The 16,397-nt window shown below is 42.2% G+C and overlaps 1 long non-coding RNA gene across 2 annotated transcripts in view; it reads left to right on the top strand.

Annotated features, from left to right (window-relative positions):
- LOC122793436 overlaps nt 1–10,284 on the top strand; it is a 370,585-nt gene extending 360,301 nt beyond the window's left edge. For both annotated transcript variants that reach the window (XR_006363480.1, XR_006363481.1), the window contains exon 3: nt 10,227–10,284. This is a non-coding gene — a long non-coding RNA (uncharacterized LOC122793436). The remainder of the gene's footprint in view (nt 1–10,226) is intronic.
- The last annotated feature ends 6,113 nt before the right edge of the window (nt 10,285–16,397 follow it).

Raw genomic sequence — 16,397 nt, 5'->3', positions numbered from 1 at the left:
GAGAGGGAGATGGGCCTACATGTGAGAAGGAGAGAGATAGAAGACAAGGTGAGATAGAGAGGGAGAAGAAGAGACTGTATGTGTGATAGAGGGGCAGAAGGAGCGACTGCGAGAGAGAGGGAGAACAAAAGACTGCCTCTGAGATAGGGAGAGGGAGAATGAGACTGGGTGAGAGAGAGGGAGAATGAGACTGGGTGAGAGAGAGGGAGAATGAGACTGGGTGAGCGAGAGGGAGAATGAGACTGCACAAGAAAAGGGAGAGACTGAGAACAAGACTGCTTAAGAGAGAGTGGGAGAACAGAAAACTGCATTTGATGGGGGAGAACAGGACTGCATGTGAGAGGGGGAGAATGACACTCCATGAGGGAGAGGAATAGGGGTAGAGCAAGAAACTGTGTGAGAGGAAGGGAGAACTAGAGACTGAGATAGAGAGAGCAGAATAGAGAGAGGGAGAAGACGGTCTTTGAGAAGATGATGGGACTGTGTTTGTGAAAAGGAGGGAGGTAGAAGAGACTGGATATGTGAGAGAGGAGGTTGCGTGCAAGAGAGGGGGAGAAAGAGACTGCATGTGTGAGAGAGGAGAACAAAAGACTGCTTCTGAGATAGAGGGAGAACAAGAGGATACATGGTAGAGAACGAGACTGAGAGAGAGAGAGGGAGGGAGAATGAAACTGCATGAGAGAGAGGGGGAACAAGAGACTGAGGGAGAAGGAGAAAAAGACTGATAGAGGGAGAACAGGGGACTGCATGTGAGTGGGGGAGAACAGGGGACTGCGTGTGAGTGGGGGAGAACAGAGGACTGCATGTGAGTGGGGGAGAACAGGGGACTGCGTGTGAGTGGGGGAGAATAAGTGACTGCATGGGAGGGGGAGAACAAGTGACTGCACATGAGAGGGGGAGAACGAGATGAGACAAAGTGAGGGACGTGGGGAGCAAGAGACTGCACAAGAGGAAGGGAGAACAAGAGACTGAGATAGAGGGAAAGGAGACTGCATGTGAGAGGGAGAAGCGACTACGTGTGAGAGAGAGGGAGAAGGGACTACATGTAAAATGGAGAGAGGGAGAAGAGACTGTGCGTATGAGAGAGAGAGGGAGAGAAGATAGGAAGAAGACTGCTTGTGTGAGGTAGAGAAAAAGAGACTGTGCGAGAGAGAGTGAGAGCAAGAGATTGCAAGGGAGAGGGAGGGAGAACGAGACTGGGAGAGGGAGGGAGAATGAGACTGCGGGAGGGAGGGAGGGAGGGGAGAACAAGAGCTTGCCTCAGAGAGAGGGAGAATGAAAATGAGATAAAGGGAGAATAAGAGACTGTGCGAGAGGGAAAAGGGACAGTGTGTGTGAGGAAGAGTGGGAGAAGAATAGACTGTGTGAAGGTGGAGAACAAAAGACTGCATGGGAGAGGGGAGAACAAGAGTCTGCATGAGAGAGGGATAGGGGAAAAACAAGAGACTGTGTGGATAGACAGAGAACAAGACTGCATGTGAGAGGGAAAAAGGGAGAACAAAAGACTGTGAGGGAGAGGGAGAATGAGACTGCATGTGTAGGAGAGAACAGGGGATCTTTGTGAGATGGGGAGAACAGGGGACTCTGTGTGAGATGGGGAGCACAGGGGACTGAATGTGAGGGGAGAGAACAAGTGACTGAGTGAGTGAGAGGGAGAGAACAAGTGTCTGCATGAGAGAGGAAGAGGAGGAGAGCAAGAGACTGAATGAGATATAGGGAGAAGAATAGACTGTGTGTGAAGGAGAGAGTGAGAAGAGACTGGGTGTGTGAGAGAGGGGGAGAACAAAAGACTGCCTCTGAGATAGGGAGGGGGAGAACAAAACTGAGAGAGAGGGGGATAAGGAGAATGACACTGTGAGAGAGAGGGGGATAAGGAGTATGAGACTGAGAAGGGATAAGGAGAATGAGACTGCATGGGGGAATAGTGAGAATGAGACTGCATGACGGGGAGCGGGAGAATGACGCTGCATGAGAGGGGGGAACAAGAGCCTGCAAGAGAGGTTGAGAGGGAGATCAAGAAACTGCATGTGTGAGAGAGAGCAGGAAGATTGCATGTGAGAGAGGAGGAACAAGGGACTGCTTGTGAAAGGAGGAGAACAGGTGACTACAAGTGAGAGGGGGAGAGCAAGAGACTGCATGAGAGGGGGAGAGCAAGAGACTGCATAAGAGGAAGGGAGAACAAGAGATCGTCAGAGAGAGGTAAAGAAGATACTGCATGTGAGAGTCCCTTCTCCCTCTTTCTATGTGGGAGAAGCAGAGAGGAAGGTGTGTGTGTGTGTGTGTGTGTGTGTGTGTGTGTGTGTGTGTGTGTGTGTGTGTAAGAGAGGGAGAAGAAGAGACTCCATGTGATGGGAGAGAACTAAAGACTGCACGAGAGGGGAGAACAAGAGTCTGCATTTGACAGGGAGAGGGGAGAACAAGAGACTCTGTGAGAGTGAGAACAAGAGGCTGCATGTGTGAGAGAAGGAGAACAAGAGGCTGCATGTGTAAGGGAGGGTGAGAGAACAAGAAACTGCTTCTGAAATAGAGGGAGAACAAGAGATTGCAAGAGAGAGGTAGAGAGGGAGAACAAGACTGCTTAAGAGGGTCAGTGGGGAGTACAGGAGACTGTGTGTGAGATAGTAAGAGAGAACAAGAAACTGCTTCTGAAATAGAGATAGGGAGAACACGAGATTGTGCGAGAGAGAGGGAGAACAAGACTGCTTGAGAGGATGAGAGGGAGAACAAGAGACTGCATGAGAGGAAGGGGAGAGCAAGAGACTGCTTGTGAGAGGGAGAGAGAGGTGACACTACATGCGAGAGGGAGAGCGTACTGTGTGAGAAGGAAAGAGGGAGAAAAGAAGAGGAAGAAGAGACTTTGTATGAGAGGGAGAGAGGGAAAACGAGTGTGTGCGCATTTGTGTGCGTGTCTGTGAGGGAAAACAGGAGACTGCATGAGAGGCTGAGAAGAAGAAGCTGAGCAACTGCATGTGTGAGTGGGGGAAGAAGATGAGACTGCATTTGTGAGAGAGGAGGAAAAGAGACTTCATGAAAGAAAGAAAGCATGAACAAGAGATCTCTAACACAGAGGGAAGGTGAGAACAAGCGACTGTGTGAGAGACTGAAGGGAAGAACAATAGACTGTGTGTGTGAGAGTGTGTTGGGGAGAACAATAGACTGCATGTGAGAAGAAACAAGAAACTGCAAGAGAGAGCTTAAGGGAGAAGCAGCGACTGCTAGAAAGAGAATAATAGACTGCATGAAAGAGGGAATGGGAGAACGAGACTGGATGGGAGTGGGAGAGCGTGAGGGAGAAATGGAGACAGAGCAGGGAGCATGAGGTAGAAACAGAGAGTGCGATGAAGAAAGAGAATGCAAGAGATAGAGAATGCAAGAGATAGAGCGTGAGGGAGGAAGACTGATCATGAGACTGTGCAGAAGAAGGGGCAAGAGAGAGAGAGACTGAGTGAGGGAGAAACAGAGACTGCATGTGATGGGGGAGGGTGAAACAGACTGCATGATAGAGGAGAGTGCAGGCAAGGAACATAGGGTTTCCACCCTTTGTTGAGGCTAAGCCGGACTTAGGCCACACCCTTCACACTTCCCATGCCCCACCCACTTTCTGCCCATTTCATGACATTGTCACATCAGATAAGGGGTGCACTCGCTCTTTCCATTCCTGATGTCTGTTTTCTGTGGTTGTATGATGCTTTGCTTATTTAAAAAAAAGCAGTGTAAATCCACCAAATAAACTGATGGACTTTTTTTTTTTTTAAACGGAATACCCGAGTTTGTACAGTGTTGTCTGGTCTACCAGGCAATCCATTTGATTTCCAGATAGTCCGGGTTTAAAAAAACAGATAAGTGGCAACTCTAGAGGAACAGTGACTGCATGTGGGAGAGAGAGAGAGAGTTTGAGGGAGAAAAACAGGGGCTTTGTGGGGGGGAGGGTGACTGGGAGAGAAGGGTTGCAACAAAGACTGTGTGAGAGAGGGAGGGAGAAACAGATTTTGTGTTTGTGTGTGTGTGTGTGTGTGTGTGTGTGTGTGTGTGTGTGTGTGTGTGTGTGTGTGTGTGTGTGTGTGTGCGCGCGCGCGCGTGCTCCTGAGGGAAAGAGAAACAGATTATGTGAGAAAGAGAGGGGAAGAAACTCTATGAGAGAGAGAAAGCAGGAGAAACTTTTGGGAACTGATTGTTGCTGATCTGTTTTGAACAGAATGTTAAGTCCTTGATATGGTTGTTAGCAGTTTAGACAAGTGAGGAGTAGTGATGGCACTGGATCCTCATGGATACGAGTGAGTGTACAGCATTGAGTGGTATTGTTTCCAGCAACTGGGTAGTAATAACTGAGAACAGAAATCTTGGACTGCAAAATGCTGTGCTAGACCTTCTGATAGGGAAGTGTTGGCCACCTGTTCTTTACCCCACTTTTTCGGATTTTTCAGTGTCTTGTCTGCTGACCTTCCTTGTCTGTCATTGATTGTTATGTAGTATCATCCAAGCAGCCATCGATGGATTTTCATATTTGTCGGCCGTAACTCCATATATTTACCTGCAGGTCCCTTTTCCAGTAGGGATGTATTGCTGGAACCTTTGTCCTGAGAGATGCAGGAAGAGGCAAACGGGCTTAACCTTGCCATTTCTCTCCTTTCCAAGCCAGCCTTGCAATGTCTAGACCATTTTCTCGTCCAATTCGTGTGGCTCAAAGTGAGTGTTCCCTCACTTTATACCATGGCACTGGTGGCAATCACCAAATATTTGTGAAAAGGGTCTGGCGATAGTGAAGTAAATACATTACAAAAGAAAGGGAGCGCAATAAATTGAATAAATTCTCTTGGGAGGTTAAAAAAAATATTTAGAAGCTGCGAGATAGGAGGATGAGTTTCAGAAGAATGAATGAATGGCATGCATGAAACTCAGGGCAGAGGTATCTGGTATCAGGAGGCAGTGGCTGATCAGAAGTCGTCGGCCTCTTCTTGTGTCACTTAAGGTTTGATCAAGAATCCATGAGAAAAGGATTAGCCTCCTACATAATAATAAAAGGAGTACCATGGGAAGTGTTGGGGGGAGGCATGTGAACATTAGTGATTTAGTGCAATAGTGTACAAAGCGGTGCACTTCTCTACTGCTTTGCCTTTTAACTTCCTCAGAAGTATTTGTGCATCACTTAGAGGACCAGTCACCATCGGGCAGCTGCAGTTCCATGTAGCAACTTCCTTTCTTTCAGTTTAAGATATAGCAACACTGTCAAATGTTGCAGCTGACACTAAAAACCTGTAATTCTGCATTAAGGTCTTCCTGGGATTAGAAGTCTTGAATGTTGTCATATTGTACATGAAGCTAATGACGCACTACTGGTGGTGCTTAAGAAAGCAGTCCAATTTTCATACCCTTCTGTACAAAACAAACTGTTTAGTCTCTCAGAAAGAATAATCTTTTATATGATCAACCATTACTAAGTTTCTCGAGGTAGCCATAGTGCCTCCACTGTTTACCTTGGAATTAGATCAACTGCATATATTCTTTTTGCACATCTCTGCTTTTGTCTTTACCACAGCCGTCTTTAACTTCAGGCCTTTGATGTTTGATATTTCTCCGTAATCTCCCTACTCCTAGAAAATGTATTACTACATATACATATGTACACAGAGATGGGAGGGATATGGAATTATATGTATTATTTGCTGGGTGATATATGAAGTACTGAAATTCTGTGTAATATTAGTTTAAGGATCACGTTTTAAGATGTGTAGTAATGGTACCTCATAAAATACATTCCCCAGTCCTCCACCCCAAGATTTTTTAATAGTCACACAAGTAGACACCACGTATTCCATTTGTCCTTTTACTTTTATTTTTCTAGTATGTGTTAATGGTTTTCCATTATTTTCCAGTGGATGCATTAAGTTAATAAACTGTTTGCTTGAACAGAGTTTTACAAAGGCCACACATCTTTTTATGAAGGCCTATCTCATGCAGTGTTTTCAAGGAGTGTACGAATACCCCATAAGGCAATTATAGGTTTGAGAAAGAAGAAGAAAGTTGTTACTTGCTTCAACTTCTCCTAAAGCTTTCTATCACAAGCAAAGGTATGTGTGCATAAAACACATACACCCTGTTGTATTTAACTATGCACGTGTAAGAAAGAACTTTAATATAAAATGTCTGTACACTTCCTGAAAGAAAAAGGATTATTATTGTTTTCATTTTTTTTAAATATGTAAACTAAGGGGAAGGGAAGTAGTGATATTGTGGTGCGCCCTAACCCCTGTACAGAGGTCACTGACATGACTTGCAGGAGGGGTGGGTAGCATAAATGCAAATACTCTCAAAAAATAAATAAATAAATAAAACCTTGATCATGTGGTAAAGCCTGTTTGAGTCGAAGCCTGTATTTAGTGCAGTCCCACCCCCACCCCCCATCAGAAAGATCTGTTGACATAATTAACTGAGTATATTCATTAGATATCCTGTCCCATTCTCCATTCCTTGTTGGAAAGTATTGTGTTTGTGACTAAGGTTATTTAAGGTTACCAGCATATTTATTCCTTACGTGCTTGTGGGTTTGATCTGTTTTGATCTTTTCAAGCAGAGTCTGTGGCTCAGCAGGTAGCACACTTGCCTCTGATGCTGAAAGATCAGAAGATTGAGTTCTGTTCCCACCCCAAGGGCTTTGTTTAATTTCTCCAGTACTGACACTGCAGCGTGGGGGGTGGGGTGCTGAGCTCCTGAGTGTACCTTCCTTCAGATGAAACGTTAAACCAAGGTCCAATTTGCCCAAGCTGGTGATGGCTCAAGAGGATGTAAAAGATCCCATGACACCTATTCAAACAAGTAGTGGAATTTTCTTAGTGTCCTACTCATCGTGAATACCACCCTAGATTTGACCTGAAAAGAGGCTGTTGGCCTAGTGGGACCCACCCAGGCAACCAAGTATAAATAAATAAAATAAAGGGAAAGGACTTCAGAGTCATGAATGTGACCTTCCCCTTATTGGTATTCTGAGTCATCCTTCAAGTTTGTCTGCGTTGGAGGATACTGCAGTGACATGCCAACAAAGTGCATGCTGCTGCATGTCTTATAAATGATGGTCATTTTTGTCTTGCTGTGAGATTGCTCCAATAGCTAATAAATACAGCTAACCTAGTAAAGCCATGGGAAATGTAATCAATGCCACACAGCTTGTATCGTGAGACAGCTTCAGTACTAAGCTTTGTTTTATACAGTATTTTTATGGAAATGCAGATATGAGCTCATTATCATGCTGTTATCGTGGCTGTCCAGAATGCATAAGTACTTTAAGATTGGCTTTGGTTTAGTAGGGTATTAAATGTATAAATTAAGTTTATGGGCAATAAATTCACTTTATGAAAACGGTTTTGTATTCTACTTATTGCTGTGGAACAACATGACTTACAGGCCAAAACCTGATGCCAGCTTGCTGTGAAAAAAGCCTTTCACTAGAGAGTTAGGGCCTCAAAGTGTATATGCATTAAACAAGTGTAATGGAAAAGATTCATGCATCGGTAGTTTTCTTTAATGATGGGGATCTGAAAAGAAGGGGGAGCTGTTTAGTGCTGTAGAAAAAAGTAGTTTGGCATTATTAGTAATGCAGCAGTTTCATTTGCATCACGAAGCGCAATTATTTATTGTGCGTGGCATGTTTATGCAAGGATGACTATTTCAAGATATTGCAAGAAAACAAGCTCATGTTAAACATTTTCTCTCACACCTGTAAAGATGGACAGCTTTACCCTAGCTAAATGTTTTTTGTCTAATATACAGCCATCACTAGACTAAGTGAAACTGTACTACTCTGGTTTGAACATAAGTATATTCAGAAGTCTAATTTCTGCTGTTTCTGTGTAGCATTGAAATCAGCAGTTTATTAAGTTTATTAAGATTTCAGTGTTGACTCCCTCTAGCTGATTTAGCAAAAAGTTTTGCTTGAATTCAGCAGTCCTTATGATATGCTCTTCCAATATATCCAAGACAGACTGTTTAAAATGTAGCTTAAGTCCCTGTATGTATCTGTATATGTACACACACACCAGCATCATCTGTACACACCAAGTTGAACACATATGCAAACATGCCTAAAAGTATTTACATGTCATTGGCAGATTAACATGTACATTTGTATCCATAAATACAGCTTTTCTTTTTGCACATATCGCTGAAATAAGTTTCATTTAAAAAGAAAAAAAAAAAAAAAAAAAGCTCTGTCTTTAGGTTTGCTAAAGCAAAATCTGGATTCTTGAGTGGGCACTGATGTATATGAAACCAGTGCAGTGGTGCACATGTTCACATGAATGCAAGTTACTACTAAGCTATGAACTTGATAAAAATCTGTTTGCTTGCTGCACCTTGAAGCACTGCTGAACCCCAGAGCACTTGGATACACTTGGATACACTTGCTCTTAACAAAATTCTCACAGGGTCGTTATCTGCTGTGCTTTGTTCTCACTTGCTGACTTAGGTGGATTTGAGTCACACAGATATTCTTTTAATGTGTTGTTTTAATTAACTTGTTATACCAAATAAGCTGGAATTAACACACCTTTATTTTTTTTAATTTATTTATTTATTTTTTTTGCCATTGAGTCTCCGGTAATGCTACCAACCATCAGAGGATGGTTTGACTGTTGAAAACTTGTTTAAGTGCCATTTTGTCAGCCTGCTCTTTTAATTTTATTTTTATGTATGTATTTTTGGGGGTTGGAAGAAGGTTACTGCTGCTGTTTGCACACCTTCTGGATATTTAGTTATTTCTCTCTCACTGTACACAAACTCCCACTGATTTGTTCTTTGACATCGCTACATCAGCCTTGTCACATTATAGTAATCCGATAATAATCTGACTGGTGATTTGTGCAGCTGAAAAGCTTTGACAGTTCAATACATATTAGTCTGTAAACCCCAGTGGCATCAGATGAAATGAATCCATAGGCAGTACTGTGACACCTATTCAGATATGAATAAGATCTTCAAATACAGCTCAAATTGCTGTGTAACCTGGCTATTAAATTACCACCGTGGAATGTGGTGTGAAGGTAGGGGAAGGCAAGAAGGCTGAGTCATGTTTAGTTGCATGTGTAGCAAGGGGAGGTGGGTGTTGTACTTCATTGATATGCAGTCAGCATTTGAAAATAGACAACTTGGTTGAAGTTGTCAGGTTGCATTCCTTCCTTAGCAAGAACTCTACACATTCTGAGGAGGAATCTTTGCATTTTAATCTGTGCTGCAAGCGTTATTGCTTCTGTAATCGGTCAGATACAGCAGAAGGTAAGTACATTTCTTTGTATATTTTTAATATGTAAAGTAATGAGGTGTCCAAAGTAAATTATTCTCTCAGTTACTGCCTGGTGAAGATTCTGTTCTAAAATTAGAACAGATCTTTCTGCATCATTGAAGCATTTTAGCTGTTATCTCGTAAGTATACATTTTATATCTGAAAAAAGTGAGATGGCAGGTGTGCTTTGATATAAGTGATAGCAAATGCTGAACAGTTTTGATAATTTTGGGTAGGTGTCTTGCAGCAGAAATGCGACAGGTTTGGGAATTCATTTTTGAAACCGAATCATGATCAATCCAGAACAATTGTTTTCATTAGGGCATTAGAGGTTGGCCCCTATTGGTATCAAACAGTACATTGTTTGCTAAAAAATTAGTGTTGCTGACACATGGTTACTTGAAGTCATGTACTATATTTTTCATACTCACTGCATGCCCTAATGGGGGCAATGACAGACCTTGGTTAAACACCCTTAAGTATTACAGCTGGATTTCTGCTGGCTACTTTGACATTTTCTTTATTACTTGCCTGTAGGCATGATAGTGGCATGACAATGCCATTACAGAAAGGACATTACATATATGTTTAGTAGCCTGTAGGAAAATGCAAGAAATGGATGATGTGTATTTAGAGCTGTCAGTTGTTGGCAAGTGTGTTTCAGAAAAAATGGTTCATCAGGAAAAGCATGCTAAATAACTTGGCTACAAGGAATTTCTGACGGGCAGTTCACTTGCAGTTCTCTTTACTTCACTGTACTTAACAGTCCAGCCCTTATTTGGGCTTCCAGATTTATAGGGGGTTTATCTACATGCTACATAAATCAGTATAATTGTTTATGCAAAGGCTTTGAAATTATGTGAATCTTTTGACATGCATACAATATAGTTTCAAAATAAGTTGTACTGAGATTTTAGATAAATGTTTCATCTCTTTATTCTCTCTCTCTCTTTAGTTTGCTTCTTCAAAAAACTTCAGCTGCATTCATCTTGTGCTGTAAATCCAGGTATGTACTGTCCATCCAGATGTAAAAGAATGCTTAACGGTATGTATTGGACAGATGATCAGGTCTGAAATCCAGTTAATGTGCTTTTCTCATTTCTTGTAAAATAGGTAGCTATGCCCTTTTTTCATCCTGCCACCTGTCAAAAGATTTGATACTGATTCACTTGCTCATTCTGGAATAAGTCGTTTGGGTAGCATGATGCTAGGGAATCTTCTTGGGCTAGGTTTATATAGGCTCCAGGGCAGTTAGCTTTGTTCACGTATATATATATATATATATATATATATATATATATATATATATATATATATATATATATATATTACACACCCCTGTTAAAATGCTAGATTCTTGTGATCTAAAAAATGAGACCACAATAAATCATTTCAAAACTTTTCCCACCTTTAATGTGACCTATAACCTCTACAATTCAATTGAAAAACAAACCTGTTAGGGGAAAAATATAAAAAATAAAAAACGTACAATACGCTGGTTGCATAAGTCTGCACACCTTTAAACTAATACTTTGTCGAAGCACCTTTTGATTTAATCACAGTCAATAATGTAGGACTTGCATAGCTTGACTTGACCTTCCAAGTGTCGAGCATGTGATTGTCAACCTATATATATAATCTGTGTGCACGCACGCATGTATATATAATATATATATATGTGTGTGCGTGTGCATGTATATGTATTGTGAGGGGGTATTTGTAATAGAAGTAAAAGAAATGGACAGGGGTCCAGGGAAGTAAATAGTGTGGGAAGAAATAGCCAAGGAATTGTCATGGCTAGGCTTGTATAGGCCCTAGGGCCGATAGCCTAGTACCAACCTATGAACCTATAAAGGAGCCTTTCATTGCTTAGGCCTGCATAGCAGTGTTTTTGTTTAAAGAAGAAATACTTGTTAACACTGCTGGCAGAATGCAAGCAAGAGCCACTGTCCTGTACAGATGCTGGCATTTTGCCTTTTCTACTGTTCACTGCAAACAAAACAGTGATCCAGTCATCCATGTTTAAAAAATTATTTTTTTTAGTCTGTCTTAGCCGCATCTCTTCTGCTTATTAACTCTTATGATGGTAGGTGGAACATTGCAGTAAGACTTCAGATTTCTTGAAATCTCCTTCCTATTTTCAGCCTCAAACGTGTAGTCAGTTGGTTTTAACATCTTGATTTTTTTTTGTGCTAGTTAAGAGGAATAGAAAGGTAAAATGAAACTACGAATAGCTTAGTCTTAGATTTTATATTATCATTATTATTTTTTTATTTCCTTTTGTGTTGCCACACATGGATGGGTAAAGAACACCTTTCTTGTCCAAAGGATGTTTTTGAATGGCATTCTGTTTTACACCTGCATTTCATCAATTTGTGATTTCAGAACCGAGCCATGTAAGCTAATATGCCTTGGTAGTCCTACTCACTAGTTACTGAAAAAAAAAACGAATGCAACACTGAAAACTCAGTTTTGTGGTCTTGCTTAGATTTATTGTCCATAAAAGTTGGAATCTACCAGAGAACATGTGACCTCCCACATTATGGGGACCCCCATATACCTATACTAACTTTTGTTGTGATGCGAAACACAAGCTACATAATCACGTTTCCACCAAATCTATATCTTTTTGCTACTTGCACATGTCCGATCTCTACCTTAATGCCACTGTTAAACATCAACATAGTGTAAAGTGCCTGTGTGGTTCTCCGGTTACCAGATGAGATCTGCATCAGCATTGCCTTTATTTTTTGGAAAGGAGAATGATATGAGTAAGTGCCACAAATGTCAGCATTTCATTCCTGCCATTTACAGCTGGCACCACGAAACACTTCAGGCCTACTGTGTGACCAAAGAGTATGGCAATCATCCACGCTTTGTATGGAGACATGTGGTAGTTGTCATTCTCACAGCTGTAGTACAAAGTTATTCATTTGAAGACCAGTTTTTGGCCGGAATCTCCTTGAGGAAAGTCGGGTGCTCATTAACCAACAGTTCCCCTACACCCATAATCCCTTCAAGTGTTGAGTCTTTGGCTTATGAGTACCCATGCCTATAGCTTCCTTGGATGAAAATGTGGGGATCAGGCAAAGCATACCTCAAGCTCCTCCCTGGGAGAAAGCATTTTTGATTGATGCCTTACTTTGATCATTACTGGTCAAGTGAGAGAAATCCCTTGAATCGCCTTGAAATTGCTTGTACTATGGAATGAGGGTTCTCCTTATGGTGTGACACCCTAAAACCCATTTGGGTAGTCGGGTCCTGGTTGAGGAGGTTGCATTAGCTTTTTACCATACTAGGACACAAGCCTCTGGGATTAGCTATCAAGAAGATATTTGATTTTTGCAAGGGTGCCTCAACCACATGTTTATGGTCAAACTTTTAGGAAGGCAATCTGAAGCCTGCACTCCAAGATGAGCGTGGTCCACATAATAGCATGCACTGCCTTTAGCAGATATGCTGTTTCATGCTGAATGTAACATTTACTGCATATTTTGTCACATGCTTGCCTTCAGGTGATGCTTTGTGAGTTTTGGAGCTACCTTTAAGTCAGGCTGCTATGAGCAGTAAGCTCACCTCGAGGACTCCATCTCTGAGGTGGACAACAGTAGCAAGTCCAGACAGCCATCTGCCTCTCTAACAGATGAACCCAGAGCCAGATCCAGCATTAGGCAACCTAGGCAGTTCCCTAGGGTTTGCTGGCTTGGGGAGGCACCACTGGCCGGTAGCTACCACAACATATGATTTTTCGTTAAAGAAGAACTATAATTTAAGTTTTTAACAGTGTTCTTTAAAAATGCACTCTGCGTCTGTGTATGCATCAGCACACTCCTGCTCCTCATTGTTCCTGCTGCTGCTGCTTCTGCCAGTGAGCGGAATTTAAACTTATTTGCTTGCTGCCTTGAGATGAGCAAGACATTCCTTTGGTCAGTGTGTGTGTAATACTGTAGTTAGGGATAGCAGGTTAGTTAACTAGCTCAGGCTCAAACCCTGTACCTTGGTTACAGGAGACAAGAGCTTTAATCCTTTACCCTAATTACTAGACTGCTCAAAGAATTGTGAGTTTCAGTACATTTGCAAGGAATTCTGGGCCTCAAGTAAAGAGATGTTTACTGCTGCTCATGCCAAGTATATTTTCAATGGGCAACTATTTTATTTTAGAAAATGGCTATCTGTGTTTGTACTATAGAATTTGATAGCAGTGTTAGTAGCACAAGAGGTAGCATACTTGCCTTTGTTGCAGCAGGTTGTGGTTCCACACCCACACCATGTAGATGGATTTCTGATACTGTGGTTCACTTTAAGGTGGGATGGTGTGCTGCACTCCTGAGTGTGTTCTCCTTTGGAAGAGATGCCTAGTAACTATGAACCTGTTGTCAATTTGCCAGCAATTCCCCATTCCTTATTGCAGTATTACCAGTTTACTTTGTTTTTTTTTTAAATGTAACATAGACAATTCATTCTTTAAAGACAGCAGGCAGTGAATTTGTAGATGAAACACTAAAATGTAAAGATGTTTGCCAGCAGCAATGTCTTCATTACAGATCTCCTTAATGTGGAATTATTTAGATGGCTTTTACAGAGATTGTGCATATTGACCAATATTGGTGAATTATAATGACAGAAGTTTGAGTAACGTTTTATGGTTGAAATGTTCTGAAATGGGTAGTTTTGACACTATTGGTTCATATATTTTGTTTTATTGCTTACTGGAAAAATGTTCAAAACTACAAATTTAAAATGCAGTCTACTAACTGGTGCTGTATTACACAAGGAATAGAATTTAATGCATCAGGAAGATGAATCAAAAAACATTCCCCGGGATTCGTGAAGCTTGGTGCAAGGCCGGCATTCGGCTTGCGCCGACCGTGCAACGTGAAGATGGCACAGTAGCGCCAAATGCATATTAATGAAGGCGTGCTGCCGCCACAGCCACGTGCATAGGAAAGGAGCGCGAGTGCATAGGGCATGTCGAAGTGTCACACGGAGGCGTGGAAATGTCAGCTGTTGACGTGCAACCTAAAATGCTTGCATATAACAATTTGCAAGCAATAGTAATCAGATCTGTCGGTGTCCGCGGATACTGAAACGTATGCAAAGCATGCAAGACAGTTCTTGCGAACACAAAATGAAGCAAACACAAATGCACGGTAGGGAATAACGGGTCCCTATCTCGCAAACAAATGACATTGAAAACCATGTGCCCGTAGTCCAACGCAGTGTAGATAGTTATACCAAGTGGAAGTGAAATGCATCATATGTTAGCGCACCGCCAATAGGTACATCTAGCCCAATGGTCAGGGTCACCAGCTGACCCATATTGTGAGGGAGGGTACACAGCTGGGCAGATGTGTCCATAACAAAAAACACGATAAATGTACATATCTAGTGACCGTATGACCAAATTATATCCCACAATGCATGTAATAGTCACATACAATAGGTATGTCCGTATTTCACATACCAAATGTGACAGGAAATAGAATAAGCATGTAAACAAAACAGAAGGTACATATAAACTGCTACAATAATAAGGCAACATGTAGGCTGAAAGGAACAGTATTATCCGTACCATTGACTGTGGGTACATGTTGTCTAGTACATTCAGATATGTGTCCGTAATATATCCCATCCTGGACATAGGAAAAGGTGGCATCCTACCAATGATTAGAACAGTCGGCCAAAATCCGGACATCAGCGGTCCAAGCCGAACTTGTCAGGATGTGTCACAGTTGAACGGGTATTACCCGGGTATACCAGCCATGTCATGAAAGTATGGGCGTGTACCTATGTGCATGAGGTATAGCATGTGGAAAGTCAAACATGGCAGGGTAGTCCACACAACCATACAGGTACCTGACATATGTAGGGTATGCAATGTGTTACCTTGACCGTGTCATGGGCCATCAACCAAAGCAGTGATGGATGGAGTATCAGGAATATGTGTGTGGGGGGGATGGGTAATGGTATAATCCTCCAAGGCGACACTGTGTCGTATGCGGAATAGGTGAACTGGAAGTGTACGAGGGAGCACCAGGTGAAGCAGAAAGAAACAGAAAAACATGTATACACATCTGCAATACAACCAGACAGGCCATACTGTAGAACACAATCCCACAAACATATGAATATTAAAATGTGCGATACAAATGTATAGACATGTCACCGGCGCATACCCACAGATTGGTCCTGATGGAACTGGCCATATCAAATGCAACACACGTGGATGCATAATGGACTACCCAGCATCCCCTCCACAGCACACAACCCGCTCCCATACCTGAATGTCCACCAAATCCAGCCATACTTGGCCTACTGGTTTGGTGCAGCCACATCTACACATAGTGACCACTACGCATATGTAGTAGGTAGTGTCACCCTAGGCAGTTTCAGGATTGCAAACTATGTATCCCTTGCATGTAAAACCCCCAGCACATTTTCCTAACGCCAGAAGAATGTTCGGTATTTGTCTTGTTTTGGTCTTGTTCAATTTTTGGGATATCCCTCATGGGATAAGTAACCTGTGTAAACATTAGAATGGGTATGAAGACACAAAGTCCAGTCCTGTAGATATCTAGACAGAAGTTGGAATGTGCAGTAGTGGTGCACGAGACTGTCCAGCCCTAGATGGTCATGCAGGACCTACTACCCAGGATCAAACACTTGCCCGTGACGCACGTGTCCCGAGAGAATATATTGCACACATTCGCATAGTGGCACATGGTATAAGGGTGATGAAGGCACTGACGTAAACAGAATACCCCCTGATCCACTGTGTGAGGGACAATTAATGTGTGTGTAGGTGTGACGTGACCAACAATGATACAATGCCAAATGCCCTGTGATTGTAGGAAATAACTATGTACCATACTGCATGTAACAGTTGCCTAAAGGGGTCATGTCAGGATACAATAAACGTATTTCGTAGAAGAAACAGGCAAACAACAAAAGTGCCAAAGGTATAAGGCTCACAGGTAGGAAACAAATGAATGTTCTAAACCTGCACTAACCGTGGCTATGTGTTGGCCCAAACAATCTGGTGTCTGCAGTAGGGTTACCATCTGTCCTGCTTTGCGAGGGACAGTCCCTCTTTGGACAGTTGTGTCCTGACAAAATACATTACAAA

This window comes from Protopterus annectens, chromosome 2.part0, assembly GCF_019279795.1.
Source record: "Protopterus annectens isolate FY-2018-M chromosome 2.part0, PAN1.0, whole genome shotgun sequence".
Taxonomy (NCBI): Eukaryota; Metazoa; Chordata; order Ceratodontiformes; family Protopteridae; genus Protopterus; species Protopterus annectens.
Note: the sequence above shows the minus strand (reverse complement) of the source record. Positions and strands in the feature narration are given on the sequence as shown.